General features: G+C 42.0%; 1 pseudogene; it reads left to right on the forward strand.

Moving 5' to 3' along the window:
* Positions 1-10,751: 10,751 nt before the first annotated feature.
* On the forward strand, positions 10,752-12,465 carry LOC123634862 (annotated as a pseudogene).
* Positions 12,466-16,871: the final 4,406 nt, after the last annotated feature.

The raw sequence follows: 16,871 nt of genomic DNA on the forward strand, positions 1-16,871 counted from the left end.
TGACTTCTGCCCTGGGATCTTTTTCCAGAGAGTGAGAGATGACACCATTTCTGGGACCTTGTTCCCTGTAGACGCTCCCTTCAGAGAGAGCTTGATATGAGACAGAGGAAGAGAGGAGAGGAGAGGCGAGGCGAGGAGAGGCGAGGCGAGGAGAGGCAAGGAGAGGAGAGGAGAGGAGTCAAAGATGAATCCCAGTATCTGTCCTGGGCAAGCTGGAAGATGGTGGCATCAGGAACTCTGCACGGGGTTGTGCAGACTGTGCCTCCACTAACCAGGCCCTGAAACCTGGCTTGGGCCTGTGTCACCTGGATGGAGAGGCACCTTTTTATGATTCAAAGGCACCATATAGGCTAGTGAGTGGCACGGGGACTGGCAGATGTCCGGGGACAAGCAGGAGGGTGTGGGGGATGAGGGTGGGTCTGTGAGGTCTGCAGGGGAAGTCCTGGAGGGCAGTTGGGTGCACAGTGGAGGTCTGAAGCTCCACTGAGCAGTCTGTAGTTGAGCCAGAGATTTTGCCTTGGAGTTGGATGCCCACTGAGAGGTTAAGAGCTCAGGTGTGGGTGTGGCAGCCTGGAGGCGCACAGCTGGGACACTTGATACCATGTGACTGTGGATAAATCAACTGGACTCTTTAGAATCATTTAGCCAATGCAGGGTGCAGGCCGTGCGTGCTGGCGGGTACAGAATGTGCCGGACCCATCTGCTCTCCTGGATCTCTCAGGGGCACCAACATAATGGAGCTGGTCACAGCGGTCGTTCCGCATCACTGAGGCTGGTGCAGTTCTGTACATGGACTTTGTAAATGAATAACTAGGCCCTCGGCCAGCTCTAGCTGTGAGCTTAGAGGCATGGGATGGGGGTGGTGAGGACAGGTGCTGGAAAAGTGGGGAAAGGGTCAGGAGGCGAGGGAAAGGGGAGAAAAAAGGACAGGGAGAGGCTGGTGGAAGGGAGGACGTTCCAGGCCCCAGGAGCTAGTGCACTGGACTAAGAGGCTGGGAGGAGACTTTCTCCAAATCCAAACACAATGATGATGGTCATGGTGTTTTCTACCTGGATGCCAAGGGCTACTGTGTTGTGTGTAGGACACGTTCTGATTGGAGCCTCACGATGATCTTACCAGGTAGTTATAACTGGCTCAGTTTTTAGAGGAAAAATGCAGAGTCTGAGAGAGGGAGGTGACTCACTCTCACAGCCAGTTAGCAGCATCGAACCCTGGTCTTTTGACTTTAAATCCATTGCTAATTCAACCCCAGCATAGGGCTCTCTGGGGGGTGTATGTGTATGTGTGTGCACTCGTGTGCACGAGAGAGAGATGGGGAGGAGAAACAAATAGAGTTTGTTGTTGCAGAGCTTACAGTCCAAGGAAAGGTGCATCTGGGCAGTGGAGCAGGGTCCCTTGAAGTATCTAAGAGGAGTAGTTGACATTGCTGTGTCCACCTCCATGCTTCCCACTCGCCCCTCAATTCCTGTAGCCTGCCTCCCACCCCCAACACTCTGCTGAGACTGCTTTCCCCGAGGACACAGCCCTGTCTCCTTGTTGCAAGATGTGATTGTCTCTGTTTCTTCTGCTCTCAGTGTAACAGGACAGTAGCCATTTTTGCTGGGGAGCTGTTCCTGGTCACCCCCCCACCCCAGCTCATCAGGCTCCTATGGCCTCATGGGCTCCCCCTGGCCACGGCGTTGCTTTCTGAACTCCGTGAGGCAGAGACCACATCTAATGTCCAAGTGTCCAGCAGGGTCTGGAATACAGGAGGTCCCCAGGAACTATATTCGTGAAATGAGTGACACTGGGACCTTATCCCCTCCACTCACACACTTCCTAAGAAGTATCAGCTCCCAAATCAGCACCATCAGCCCGATTCCCTCCTGCATGACTCTGCAGGCACCCCAGGTCCAAAAGGAGTTCTTGGATTTTCACTGACCTAAGTCCGCTTCCTGTAAGTCCCCTTGCCTTCCCATTCACCCAGACCAGAGACAGGGAGTCACCCCGAGCCCCCTCCCTCAGCCCCACTGGGTTTTACTTTTCAAGTCTCCCCTTACTCCTAGTTCCTCTGCTCCAGGTCTTGGTCTTGCCTGGAGGTTTGCTGCAGCCTCCTCTCTATTCTTGCTTTCACTTTGCTGCACCCTCAAACCCTCCTCCACGCTGCAGCTAGAGAGACCTTTCCAACCGAGATCAGCCCTTCACACCTGGGAGACGAATCTAAACTCAAGGCAGGTGCAGCCTAGTGGGTAAGTGCCTGGGCTTGAAGCCAAACTTCCCTGGGCAAATCCCATCCTGCTAATTTTATATTAGTGTGATGTTGGGCATGTTATTAACAAAGGTGCCTTAGCGCCTGAATATGCAAATCAGGGATAAAATGAGGCTCATCTTATGAGGTTGTGACGAAGAGTAAATGAGCTAATAGATGTAAAGTGAATGTTTGCGACTGCCGTCCCAACTTTCCTTTCCCTGCCTGCAATATCTCGAGCAGCCACTAGATGGATGGCTCTGTCTCCTTTTCCCTTTCCAGCCGCTGTCCACACACTTTACCCTCCTGAAATTCTGCCTCCTCTCCCCTCCCCTCCCCTCCTACGCAGTTTCACACCTCAGTGCCTGTGTTGTCCATGTTTTTCCTTCTGCCAGCCTCGCCTCCTGCAGGACGGCTGTCTGACCTCTCTTTCCACCCACCTCGCCAGGTGGGCTATGCTCTGTGTCTGTGTGCTCCTGGAGGTGAGACATCCCCAGGACGGCAGGCACTCAGTGTTTGAATGAATGTGTGTTACCCAGTCCCAACTCATCCACTTACAACAGTTGTGCGACCTCAGGTGATTCACTTAGCCTCTCTGGGTCTCTGGATCTACTTCATAGTTGCAGTGACTGTCCAGTATAAAGTCCTAGCATAAGACCTGGCATGCTTTGGACCCAGGGCCACCATGCACAGCCACCTGCCTACCAATCACTGCCCATTCCCATTGCCCACCAGCCATTGTCCACCCTATGCTCACCCCTGTTACCTGGCCCAGCTGAGCATATTAAATATTGCTTTACCTCTTCCCAAAGGCCCTTCTTTACTAGGTAGGTAGGGTATAGGATTAGTCTGCAATTACCCTATGTACCAGGTAGAGTAGGTAGGGCCTAGGATTAGTTTGTAACCCTGCTGGGCTTGCTGGGCTCAGGCTTGCTTGATGGATCAGCTGAGCCCAGGGGGCTGCCACGTGCCTGGGAAGCACAGGCTCAGCCTCCCCCTTCCCTGAACCCTCACCAAGCCTCCTGGCTGGCTGTGCTCCCAGTGCTCAGAGAAGACTTCTCTACCCTAGTTCCTAGCCTGGCTTGGGTGGGGGTGGGGGTTAAAGGTCAGGTTCCTGGCCACTCCCCATGGATCTCTGCTCTCTGACATTGCCTTTCTGGATGACACTGGTCATTGTGCTTCTTACATCAAAGCCCTGCAGCAATGATCATTTCTTAGGACCAACGCCTAGGAGATGGAGATGGAATCACTCCATTAAAGAATGTGAACATTTCTGAGGCTCTTGTAGGGTACATGCTCTCTACTGTTTCCCCTAAGAGTTGAATCCATTTATACGTAATCAATTCTACCACAGTGTAAACAGTGGGGGGGGGGGCCAATTAGCTTTAAGGCCAAACGCTTTCCCAAAGCTCATTCACAAAGTGTGTGCTTTTGCTCTGCCAAATCCTTGTTCCTGTTATCATTTCTCTGTAGCGCTTGCAATATCTTGAACAGCCACCAGATGGCAGAGCTTACACAAGCCCTCGGAAGATCAAAGCTCCACCAGCGTTTACAGGTGCACAGAGGGGAGTCTGCCCAGGCTGGGGTCTGGCCGTTGATGGGATCTCTGCAGAGACGTGAGGGTGGATAGAACCCTGGCTGGATGTCAGGTATTTGGGATTCTAGAACTTACCCTGCCCTTTTCAAGTTAAGCTACCATTTATTTCTTGAGGACTACCTGTATGCTACATTTTGCCCAGCTGTCACAGTGGAAGCAACCATCACCAGGGGTTGTGTCTGAGGCCAGTGGTTGTTTTAGGGATATCTCAGGCAATGCAAAGCTCAAGACAAACCTGTGTGCTCCTGGCCATCTGGCAATGTTTATTAAAATGGAATATCTGATGGGTGAATTTGTAAACCAGGTCATTATGACACAGGAAAGTATGCTGGCGAAGGTGGATGAGTTTGGTTGTATTAGATACAGCTTCCAGGCAGCACTTGAAGGCACTGGCAGAAAAGAGTGGAACAGCATGCTAATGGATGAAGTGACTGATGGCAAATGAGCTTACTTCTTGTCCTTTAGTCACTAACCTGTTCACCTGGGGACTGCCCTGGTATTATGGACTGACTATATGTGTTTCCTGTCCCCAGTTCATATGGTGAAATTCTAACCCCCAATGTGATGGTATTAGGAGTTGGAGATTTAGGGGGGAAATTAGGTGATGAGGCTGGAGTACTCATGAATGAGATTGGTGCCCTTATACGACCCCAGAGAGCTCTCATGCCTTCTTTCTGTCATGTGAGGACACAGCAATGAGACAGCCATCTGCAAACAGTAGTCTGCAACCCCGAAGAGAGCCATCACCAGAACCTAGCAATGCTGGCACCCTGGGCTCAGATTTCCAGCCTCTAGAACTGTGAATAATAAATTTCTGTTGTTCATAAGCCACCCAGACTATGGTGTTTTGTTATAGCAGCCCAAATTGACTAAGACACCTTGTGACTGAAGGCACAGTTCATAACGGTGTCCAGGCTCATCAGGAAATGTGTTCAAAAGGTCTCAGATATGGGTCTGGGTAATGGCCCTCTCCCATTTGTCCTGGAAAGAGAGATGAAGATGACATCATACAAAGTGCTCATCTCTGTCTATTGGTCCTTTTCCCTACATGTCCCTGACTCTCCAATTTTTGTGGGTGCCTTTTAGAACTTCTTTGGGCTCTGAAGTAGAGAGAAATGGTACAAAATAAATGTCCCTTATAATTACAAGTACTGTAGAGCAAAGCAACCTGCAAATGTGGAAAGGAAATGCTGTGTCCAGATCGCCTCCCTCCCATCCACAGCATCATAAGGCTCTGCCAGTATTCTGTGTGACTGCCAGAAGACAATATAATCCTCTTTAGCTGAAGATAACACAACCAGAGCCTCGATGATTCATCATACACAATGTTCATGCAGCATCTAATAAAGACTCAGGAGGCATGCCAAGAAACAGTCCAATTGACCAAAAAAGCAAAAGAAAGAACAAAACAGACAATAGTCCCACAGGAGATCCAGATATAGAGTATCCAGACAGAAACATTAAAATAATGATGATTAATGTGTTTTAGAAAATAGAGGGAAAGCTGGTGAATCTCATCAAAAAATTTAATCTATGAAAAGGGTGAAATGGAAATTGTGGAATTATTTGGCCATGTTTTGTATAATACTTTGGGTCTATTGGCTTTGAACATGTTTTTGTAAAATTTATTCATACATATTTTATATTTTTGGCTGCTCTTATAAATGAAATTGTGTTTTAAAATTTCATTTTCTAGTTGTTAGATACAAATACAATTGATTTTTGTATATTGACATTTGTGTTGGGGGTCCCCGAGATCACCTTTGGGTTTGATTCACTTGAGGGACTCACAGAATTCAGAAGAGCCATTATATTGATGGTTACAGTTTATTACAGTGAAAAGATACAGATTAAAATCAGCAAAGGGAAAAGGCATATAGGGTGGGGTCCAGGAGAGACCGGTGGGGAGATTCTAGTAGTCCTCTCCCGGTGGAGTTACATGAACAGCACTTAATTCTCCCAGCAATGATGTATGACAACCTATGCAAACCTCGGCCAACCAGGGAAGCTCGCCTAAGTGTTGGTGTCCAGGGTTTCTGATTGGGATTAGTCCTGTAAGCATGGAGCCCCTGCGTGACTGACTGTAGTTACTCAGCCTCCAGCCCCTGCAGAGATCAAACGGATACAGCAGGCCCAGGGCCTCCCCATACTTCACATTGTTAGCATAAACTCTGTGGTGTGGCCCAAGGGCCCAGGTATGTAGAAACACTCATCAGGCAAGATATACCAAGGCCTTAGAGGTTGTCTCCCAGGAGCCCGTCAAAATCCGGTGTACTTTTTGTTCAGTGCAGGATTCGAACATCTCAATCTTACTGAGTTGACTCTTTACTTCACAACCTTCTATCCTGCATCCTTCATAACTCATTTAATAGTTTTAGTAGGTTATTTTGTAGATCCCTTTGGATTTTTAAATAGACTTTATGTCTTAGAACAGTTGTACAGAAAAATTTAGAAGATAGTTCAGAGTTTCCATACACCCTGCACCCAGTTTCCCCTGTTACTGACATCTCATCCTATGGTACTTTGGCTACAATTGATGAACCAATATTGATATTTTACTATTGACTAAAGCCTACAGTTTATTCAGATTTCCTTAGCTTTTACCTAATGTCCTTTTTCTGCTCCGAGATCCCATTCAGGCCATATCATGTTACATTTAGTTGTCACTTCTCCTTAGGCTCCTCTTGCCTGTGGCAGTTTCTCAGACTGTCCTTGTCTTTGATGACCTTGACAGTTTTGAGGAGTGCTGGTCATTATTTTGTAGAATGCCCATTATTGGAATTTGATGCTTTTTCTTATAAGACTAGGGATATGGGTTATTGCGGGGATGACTACGGAGGTAAAGAGACATTTCCATCGCATCACATCAGGCACACCTACCACCAGCATGGCTTATGGATGCTGATGGTGACCTTGATCAACTGGTGGAGGTGGTGCTTGTCAGGTTTCTCCTCTGTAAAGTTACTCTATTTCCCTCTTTGCATACTGTGCTCTTGGCAAGGACATTTCTAGGCACAGTCTACACCTAAGGAGTGGGGAGTTGTACTTCCTTGCTTGAGGGCAGAGTATCTACATAAAGTATTTGGAATTCTTCTGCATGGGGGATCTGTTTCTTTCCCCCATTTATTAATTTATTTGTTCGTTTATTCATATCAGTATTGATTCATGGATATTTATTTTATACTTTGGGCTATAATTCAATACTATCTTATTTATTTTATTCAAATTGTTCCCACTTTGGCTATTGGGAGCTCTTTCAGTTGGTGCTTGTGCTTCTTTGACAAGCACCCATCAATGTGGTGAGTTTTCTTTTGTTTTTTAGCAGTTACTTTCTGGCACTACCAGATATTCTAGGTGCATCCTGTATATTTCCTGTCCAGTTCTAGGATCAACCTCTTCTCCAGGGAGCCTTAGTTCCTTTTACTGGAGAAGAGTATTAGAAACCAAGATCTGAGTGCTACGTGTGTTCATTGCTTCTGGGGTGTAATTTCTTTTCAGCCCTCTTAGCTGACAGAACAAAGAAATATATGTGTGTGTGCTAACCTGGGTATATACACATATCTATAAATATCTATATGTAACCATCTGTATCTATAGTAAATTGAACATGAGTTCATACTGATGTTTCCAACTCTATGTAACCATCTGTATCTATAGTAAATTGAGCATGAGTTCATACTGATGTTTCCAACTCTCACCCAACATGGATCCAACTCTATGATCCGACATGGATCATTCTGGCCTCCTCTCCCTGCTTATCTATAAATTACCACTCTAACAGTGAGAATTCTGGCTCCCACCACTTACTCATTTGTTCAGTTCCAACATACGTGTGTCGCAGTATCAGATTTGTTAACTCATACCAGCATGAGAAAAAGTTTTACCAACTGGTGTCTAGTACTGTGTGCTGTTCCCCTGGCCTTTAGTGTTGCAGACTTCACTCATTTCCAAAGTAGTTAGGTCAGCACCTTCTCCCCTACCTCCTTTACTGAGATTGTTGCATACCTTTATGATTTAAAAAAATGTTTAATTGTGGTAAAAAAAAAAACCCACATAACATAAAATTTACCTTCTTAGCCATTTTTAAGTGTAAAAGTTGGTAATGTTAAATATATTTACATTGTTGTGCAACGGATCTCCAGACCTTTTTCATCTTGCAAAACTGAAACAGCCGCTCTCCTTTTCCCTCTCCCCACAGCTGTTGGCAACCACCATTTTACTTTTTGTTTCTTTGAACTGACTGCTCTAGATACCTCATATAAGTGAAATCATGTGGTATTTGCCTTTTTGTGACTGACTTATTTCCTTTAGAATAATATCTTCAAGATTCATTCACATTGTAGTATGTAACAGGATTTCTTTCATTTTTAAGGCTGAATGATATTCCATTGTATGTTCTCTTAGCCTGTTTGTGTTGCTATAAAGGTATAGTGGAGGCTGGGTCATTTACAAAGGAAAGGTTTATTTGGCTCACAATTCTGGAGACTGTGCAAGAAACATCTGCTTCTGGTGAGGGTCTCAGACTGCTTCCCCTCACGGTGGAAGGTGAAAGGGATCCAGCATGTCACATGGTGAGAGAGGAGCAAGAGAGAGAGGGATGTGCCAGGATCTTTTTCACAGTCAGCTCTCAGGAGTACTCTCACGGGAACTAGCAGAGGCAGAACTCATTCATTACGTGAGGAGGGCACCAAGCCATTCATGAGGAATCGGCTGCCCCCATGACCCAAACACTATGTCTCACCACCAACATTGGGGATCAAATTTCAACCTGAGTTTTGGAGGGGAAAAATGTCCAAACTATGTTATACGTATATACCACATTTTGTTTATTCATTCATCTGTTGATGGACATTTGAGTTGCTTCTACCTCTTGGCTACTACGAATAATGCTGCTATGAAACAGCTCTTTGAGATCATGCTTTCAATTCTTTTGGATATAGGCACAGAAGTGGGATTGCTGGATCATATGGTAATTCCATTTTTAATTTTTCTGGAAACTGCCATACTGTTTTTCATAGCAGCTGCACCATTTTACATTCTCACCAACAATGCACAAAGGTTTCAATTTGTCCACATTCTTGCCAACACTTGCTATTCTCTGTTTTTTTTTTAAATAATGGCTGTGAGGTACTCTCAGAATTATTAGAAGAACATTTTCTTTATGAAAAAGATAGATGTACATTTTCCTTCTTTATCATATACCTTTTATTATTTTTTCTTGCCTTTTTTGCAACAGCTAGAACCTGCAATACAAGGTTGGATAGACATGATGAGAGAGGACACCTTATTCCCAATCCTGAGGAGAAAGCACCCGGTCTGCACCATTATGTAGAATGGTAGCTGTAGATTTTTAATAGATGATATTTATCAGGTTAAGGAAATTCTTTTTTATTCTTAGTTTGCTGAGAATTTTTAAGATTAGTAGGGATTGACTTTTGTCAAATGCTTTTCTGCACCTACTGAGATGAACATATGGTTTTTCTTTTTTAAAATACCAAATGATTTAAAATGGTAAACCTAGCTTGCTTCTTGAATGAAGCCCACTTGGTCATGGTGTATTCTCCTTTTTATATACTACTGGAACTTATTTGGTAATATTGTGATAATATTTTATGTCTATGTTCATGAACAAAACTGATCAAGGTAGTATTTTTTCTTATAATGTTTTTTTCTGGTTTTGATATTATAGTAATACTGACCTCATAAAATTAGTGAGTTGAGTTCTCTTCCTCTATTTTCTGGAAGAGTTTAAAAGGATTGGTATTATTTCTTCCTTAAATATTTGATAGACTTTACCAGTGAAGCCATTGGAACCTTGTATTTGTGGGGGGATTTTAAACTATGAATTAATTTTTATAGTAAATATGATGAGTGCGATGCACACTGTCTGGGGAATGGACATACTTGAAGCTCTGACTCAGGGGGATGAGGGGGCTTGGGCAATATATATAACCTGAACTTTTGTACCCCCATAATAAGCTGAAATAAAAAAAATTTTTTTAGTAAATAAAGAGATATTCAGATATTTTATTTCTTCTGATGCAGTTTGGTAATTTATATTGCTGAATTTACTGACATATGGTTTTTTTGTAACAATTCCTTATTACTGTTTAAAAATCTATAAACTCTATAGTGGTGTTCATTGTTTGATTCCTGATACTGGTAATTGGTGTCTTCTCTCATTTTTTTTCTTGATCAATTTAGCTAGAGATTTAAAAATTTTACTTATTTTTTAAAAGAACCAGTTTTTGGTTTCATTAATTGTTTTCGTTATTTGTCAGCAATTTCATTGATTTCTGCTCATGTCTAGTATTTCCTTCTTTCTATTGGGTTTGGGTCTAATTTGCTCTTTTTTCCCTAATTTTTAAGATGAGAGCTTAGATCTTTCTCAGCCTGGAAATGCTGCAGGTACAAGACTCCAATCCATGACAGCAGGCATGTGGGCTGCACCCAGCAAAGCCATGGTTGTGGGTCTGCTAGAGGCTTTGGGGGCCCACTCATTGCACTAGCGTGCTCAGGATGCAGGACATGAAGTCCTTTTCTTTTGGCCAGTTTATCCCTTTTGGAATGGGAATGTTTATTCAATGCCTGTACTACCATTGTATCTTAGAAGTAAATCACTAATTTTTGAATTACAAGCTCATAGGTGGCAGGAACTTGCCTTGAGTCTCAGGTAAGACTTTGGACTTTTGAGTTGACCACATTCCTTAACTCCTCATAAAAGCCCCTACTCTGTGTTAGTCAGGGAGATGGAGTTGAGGCTGCTCCCCTCTCAGCCCCACAACCCCCTCTTGGATTACATTATTTGTATTAAAAATTCCTTTCTTCCTTAGCAATCCTTGTTGTCTCAGTCATTGGCTTTCTGTGCTGCAAGCAACAGATCTAGGACAGAACCTCTTGCACTTTTGGTTACATTGCCTGACAATATGAGGCCAGGTCCTAATCCTTATGATTTTCCTTGGGAATTGGTGATATGTGCAGCTATTGTTGGATTTTTTGTTGTTCTCTCTTTCTTGTGGAGAAATTTTCAATCAGTTAGAAGCTGGCTTTATGTGGGAAGAGAGAAAAAGCTTGCTGTAAAGCTTTCTAGACTAACTAAAGAAAAATATAAACCACTTGAAAAGTGTAGTCTTGCTCAAATGGAGTGTAAAGGCTTACAGTCATCTTTAAAGGATGCCAGCTTTGAGAAGGAGTCAATAGAAGCACAAAGTATGGAGGTAACCTATGAAAAGCTGAATAGGTCCAAATATAAACTTGAGGATGAAATACTCTGTCTAGAAAAAGAGTTAAAAGAAGAGAAATTTAAACATCCTGAACAAGATGAATTGATGGTGGATATTTCAAAAAGAATACAGTCCCTAGAAGATGAAACAAAATCCCTCAAATCACAAGTAGCTCAAGACAAAATAACCTTCAAGATACTTCAAATGAATGAAGAACAACTCAGGATAGAAATAAAAGATGCTTTTTTTTTTTTTTTTTTTTTTTAGACAGAGTCTTGCTCTGTTGCCCGGCTAGAGTGAGTGCCGTGGCATCAGCCTAGCTCACAGCAACCTCAAACTCCTGGGCTTAAGCGATCCTCCTGCCTCAGCCTCCCGAGTAGCTGGGACTACAGGCATGCACCACCATGCCCGGCTAATTTTTTCTATATATATTTTTGGTTGGCCAGATAATTTCTTTCTATTTTTAGTAGAGACGAGGTCTCGCTCTTGCTCAGGCTGGTCTCGAACTCCTGACCTCGACCGATCCACCCGCCTCGGCCTCCTAGAGTGCTAGGATTACAGGCGTGAGCCACTGCGCCCGGCCATAAAAGATGCTTTGAATGAAAATTCCTAACTTCAGACAAGCCAGACAAATCTTATACAAGAAGCTGAAGTATGGAAAGAACATGTGAGTGAATTTAATAAACAGAAAATAGCATTTGAAGACTCCAAAGTACATACAGAACAAGTTCTAAATGATAAAGAAAATCACTTCAAGTCTCTGGCTGAATGCTTGTTAAAGATGAAAGATGGGCTGCTGCACTTGGAGAAGACATAATGGATGATGATAATCTGGAACTGGAAATGAAGAGTGAATGGGATTTAATCAGCCAAAAGGAACTTTGAAGAAGCTCATTCATGCTGCTAAGTTAAATACATCTTTAAAAACCCTAGAAGGAGAAAAAAAATCAAATTTACACTCAATTATCTTAAGTAGATAAAACAAAGTAAGAGCTTAAAGAGCATATTAAAAATACCCAGACTGAGCAAACATCTTTGAAGTCAGAAAAATACATGGTTTGAAAGTCAGAAGCAGAAGCTTCAAGAGAAACTTAAAGATTGAACTGTATTAAGGAAATGAAATGAAACTCCACAGGAAATTAAGAGTAGAGGAAAATTACCAGATAGAGAAAGAGGAGAAAATTTGCAAAGTAGATGAAAAGATCAGCCATGTAGCTGAAGAGCTGGAAGCCTATATAAAGTGAGTCAAAGATCTTGAAGAAGAATTGGAGAGAAACATTCATTCTTATCAAAGGCAGATTATTTCCCATGATAAAAAAGCACATAATCAGTTGGCAACTCAGGCTGCTGAAAGAAACCACAATGTTTTGAGGAAAGAAATGCTCATGACAGACAAAAATGAACTGAAATAGTTTAAATTTGAACTTTTAACATCCTCTTTTCTAATTTGGATGCCATTTATTTCTTTCTTTTCCCTGATAGCTTTGTAATTTCTATCTCCAGTGTTTTGTCATTTTTCAGTGCATTAGTCATTAATATCTTTAGTTAAGTTAATTCCTAGGTGGTTTTTTTTTTTTTTGGTGCTACTGTAAATGGAATGTTTTTAAAATTCCCTTTTGGATTGTTCATTGTTAGTGTATAGAAATGCAACAGATTTTTGTGTGTTGACTTTGTATCCTGCTACTTCACTGAATTCATTTATTGGTTCTAACAGGCTTTTTTGTTTGGCATATTTAGGGTATTCTACATAAAAATAAATCATCTGTGAAGAGATACTTTTAATACTTTCTTTCCAATTTTGATGAAAATTTTATTTCTTTTACTTGCCTAATTGCTCCAGCTAGAACTTCTGGTAGTATACTGAAATAAAATGGTGAAAGTGGGCATCCTTTTCTTGTTCTTCATATTAGAGGAAAAGTTCTCAGTCTTTCACCATTGATTACAATGTTAGCTGTGCATTTTTGGACTTTTAATACCCTTTTAATATGCTGTTGAATTTGGTTTGCTAGTATTTTGCCAAGCATTTTTGCATCTATATTTATAAGGGATGTTGACCTTTAGTTTTCTCTTATTGTAGTGTTTATATCTGGTTTTTGGTATTAAGGTAATGTTGGCCTTATAGAACGAGTTAGGAAATTTTTATTCCTCTTCAATTTTTTGGAAAAGTTTGAGAACATTGTTGTTAATTGTTCTTCAAATGTTTGCTTGAATTCACCAATGAAGCCATCTTGTCCAGGGCTTTGCTTTGTTGGGAGGTTTTGGATTACTGATTCATTTTCCTAAAGGTTTGTCAATTCTATTGATGTTTTCAAAGGACCAGTATTTGGTTTTATTGATTTTTCTCTATTTATCCAGTTTATTTATTTCTGATTTAATCTTTTTATTTTTTACATTAACTTTGGGTTATTTTGTTCTAATTTTCTAGTTCTCTAAGTTGTAATGTTCAGTTACTGATTTGAGATCTTTCTTCTTTTTAATGTATGCATTTATAGCAATAAATTTCCCTCTCAGCACTGCTTTCACTGTATCCGATGAATTTCAATATGTTGTGTTTTCATTTTCATTCATCTCAAGGTATTTTCTGATTTCTCTTGTGATTTCTTATTTGGCCTATTGTTTTTTTTTAAGAGTGTGTTGTTTAATTTGTACATGTTTGTGAATTTTCCTTTCATTTGTTGATATCTAATTTCATTCCATTGTAATCAAAAAAGATACTTTGTATTATTTCATTTGATCTTTTAAATTTGTTAAGTCTTGGTTTGTGGTCTGTATGGTTTATCATGGAGAATGTTTCATGTCCACTTGAGAAAAATGGATATTCCACTGTTGTTGGATGGAGTTTTCTGCATGTGTCTATTAAGTCTAATTGGTTTATACTGCTGACACTGTGTTCCAGGAATAAGCAAATGGGTGGCTGGTTATTTGGCCTTTTGGCTACAGGTCCACTCTTCCATATTCTGTTCTCTGAGGCAGGGGCTCGCGCTCTGCATAACAGATTTCAATACTCCCTTACCAGCTGGCTTCCTGATGGGCCTGAAAATAGGAGGCTCTGGAGAAGTATTGAAAAGGAGGAGGAGGAGAGAAGAGACTTTCTATCTGCCTTCCAGGTTCTTCCAGCAACACTCAGCCTCTAACGTCAACAGCAGCCATGCAGTGTCCCCTCCTCACATGTGAGCACAGCTGTGAGTGAAAATAAACTTCTTTTATTATGTTGTGTGAAGCCATTGTACTTTGAGGTTTTATTGGTTACAAAAGCTAGCATAAACTTAGCCAACGGGTTGATTTATTCATTTACCTTTGTATTGCTTGTGTCCTTTCTACAGTATAACCTCCAAGAGATCACAGTGTCTATTCATTGCTATATTCCTGGTGCCTAGAACAGGGCCTAGCACACAGGGGGTGTTCAATGAATATTTGGGACTGAATGATAAATGCATATTGAATTTTGCCCCCTCAAGAGGGGATGAGCTATGACAAGCCACATACTCTCTCACCAAACCCCAGCTGAGACTGATGTCATGGTTCTGTGAACCAGAGATGAAATGTCTGTTTTTTCAGAAAGTAAATAACTGTTCTTTGGCTAGGGAGTCAAAATAATGGTTGAGGATAAAGCTTGACTTGTGATCATGGTTCATTTGTTGATTCATTCTTAAATTCATTCACCCATTACAGAAATATGTGTTGAGTGCCTATGACACAGCAAGCACTTTGCCAGGCATGGGCACATAGGATTATGGGGTCAACCTGTGGTTATAGATGGGGGCCAGTCTATAGTTAGATTTAGTTAGGCAGATATAGCTTTGTGTTCCACAAACAAATGCCACTGGTCTCAAGTGAATAAGAGAGGAGAGCGTGGGTGGTTCAGTACAGCCTGTTGCTAGCATAGGAGGAGCATCTCAGAGCACCCTTCAGGGACGGAGGCCTCAGGACAGTACCTGGCGGCTACCACAGTAATTCTGAAAACAATGGGTGGGAGGGGGAGGAATAAATAAGGAAAAAGTAAGTGTTCTTACTAGATACTGTAGAAAAGATTGCTGGGTGTACGTATACCACATTTTATTGATCCACTCATGTATTGATGGGCACCACAAAAAATCAATGGTGATATAGCACCCCTTGTATTATCCTGGATAAAGCTGGGACTCATTCTATTAAGTGAAGTATCCCAAGAATGGAAAAACAAGCACCACATGTACTCACCATCAAATTGGTATTAACTGATCAACACTTAAGTGCACGTATAGTAATAACATTCATCAGGTGTCAGACAGGTGGGATGGGGGAGGAGGGGATGGGTATATACACACCTAATGGGTGCAGTGCGCAACATCTGGGGGATGGACATGCTTGAAGCTCTGACTCAGGTGGCGCAAGGGCAATACAGGTAACCTAAATATTTGTACTCCCATAATATGCCGAAATAAAAAAAAATTAAAAAAAAAAAAAGAAAAGGTTGCTGGGGAAGCCGTACTGCTCCACTCAGAGGGAATATTCGTATTGCATTCTCTCTGAATTGTGCATTGCTGAAACTTCAGTGCCTGCTGCTCTCAAGGGAGTCTCTGGTTCCTAGAGTGTTGAATAAAGACGAGTTCTGGTTTCATCAGATGTCACTGGTATCTCCACTTGAAGCAGCTTTGAATGCCAGGAGAAGTAGGCTTACAACATTATCCTGGATTATTTTGTTCATTTCCAGGCATTAAGTTTTAAGCAGGATGGTGTCAAACTGCTTTGAGTTCAAAATAGACAAACCAGAAAGGCATTAAATATGAGAATGATGATGTATGAGGAAAAGCTTAAAAAACTAGCGGTCTGGATCCCCCTTCAAAAGGGACCGGATGGGGCTGCTTGAAACCCTAACTGGCAACTGGGGCAGAAGTGGGCTGTTGAATGGTCCATGAGACCAGAGGGAAAGTATAATTCAGGCCTCTTCTTTGAGGAGAAAAGGAGAGTCAGGAGTTGGAGAAATAATTCAAAATGCAAATGTCAAGGCCAAGTATCAGAAGTGGAGTTGTAAATGAGAGATAAAACAGAAAGGCAAGAGCCTAAATGGGTACCAGATTGGAGTAGGCACAGAAGACAGTCCCGGGGCAACAGCCACAAAGACCAGCACATCTCCACATGTCAACTCTGTAGATACGGATGTTAGTGTGAGCACTCATCTGACTTGCCAAAACCATAGAGCCAAAACCCTGAGGACTGGAAAGTCATGAGAACTGTCTCTAAATAATTAAAGGTTGTTAAGGCTCCAGCGTTCTGGATCTGGTACTCACTGACTGTGATACATTGGGTACATCACCTGATCTTGTTGACCTTCCCTTTCCTCATCTGGAATTGAGTATAATACCACCACTATTAAATATTTTAATACATACATCACAAAGTAGATGGTACATATCCAATTGTGTAATGATGTTAAAGGACTCTGAAAACTATCAACTTATCATGAAATTTTGAGTTGTGCCAATGGGTGAAAGTCCTAAGAAAGAAGGTTTTGGTTCAATATTCTGAAATGCTTTTGTGACAGCCACCTAAGGATGAAATGACTTGCCTCTTGAGCTCAGGGGTGCTTCCATTACTAGACATAGCCATTTGCTGAGGTTTTTAATATTTAGGCAGAGGAAGTGCTCTCAGCTGGGTCAAGACATGGGCCCATGGTTGACCAGCACTGTGAAATCATAGACAAGCTCTCTGTTGGCGCTTGGTGCATGTACACATTTCTAGAGAAGATCCATGATTTTCTTCATATTTGTAAAAAGGTCTATGATTCAGAAAAGGTAAAGAATAAAAGATATTTGCTATAACTTGTAACTTGGCTGGGTGTAT

The sequence above is a fragment of the Lemur catta genome, chromosome 3 (genome assembly GCF_020740605.2).
Source record: "Lemur catta isolate mLemCat1 chromosome 3, mLemCat1.pri, whole genome shotgun sequence".
In the NCBI taxonomy this organism is placed as follows: Eukaryota; Metazoa; Chordata; class Mammalia; order Primates; family Lemuridae; genus Lemur; species Lemur catta.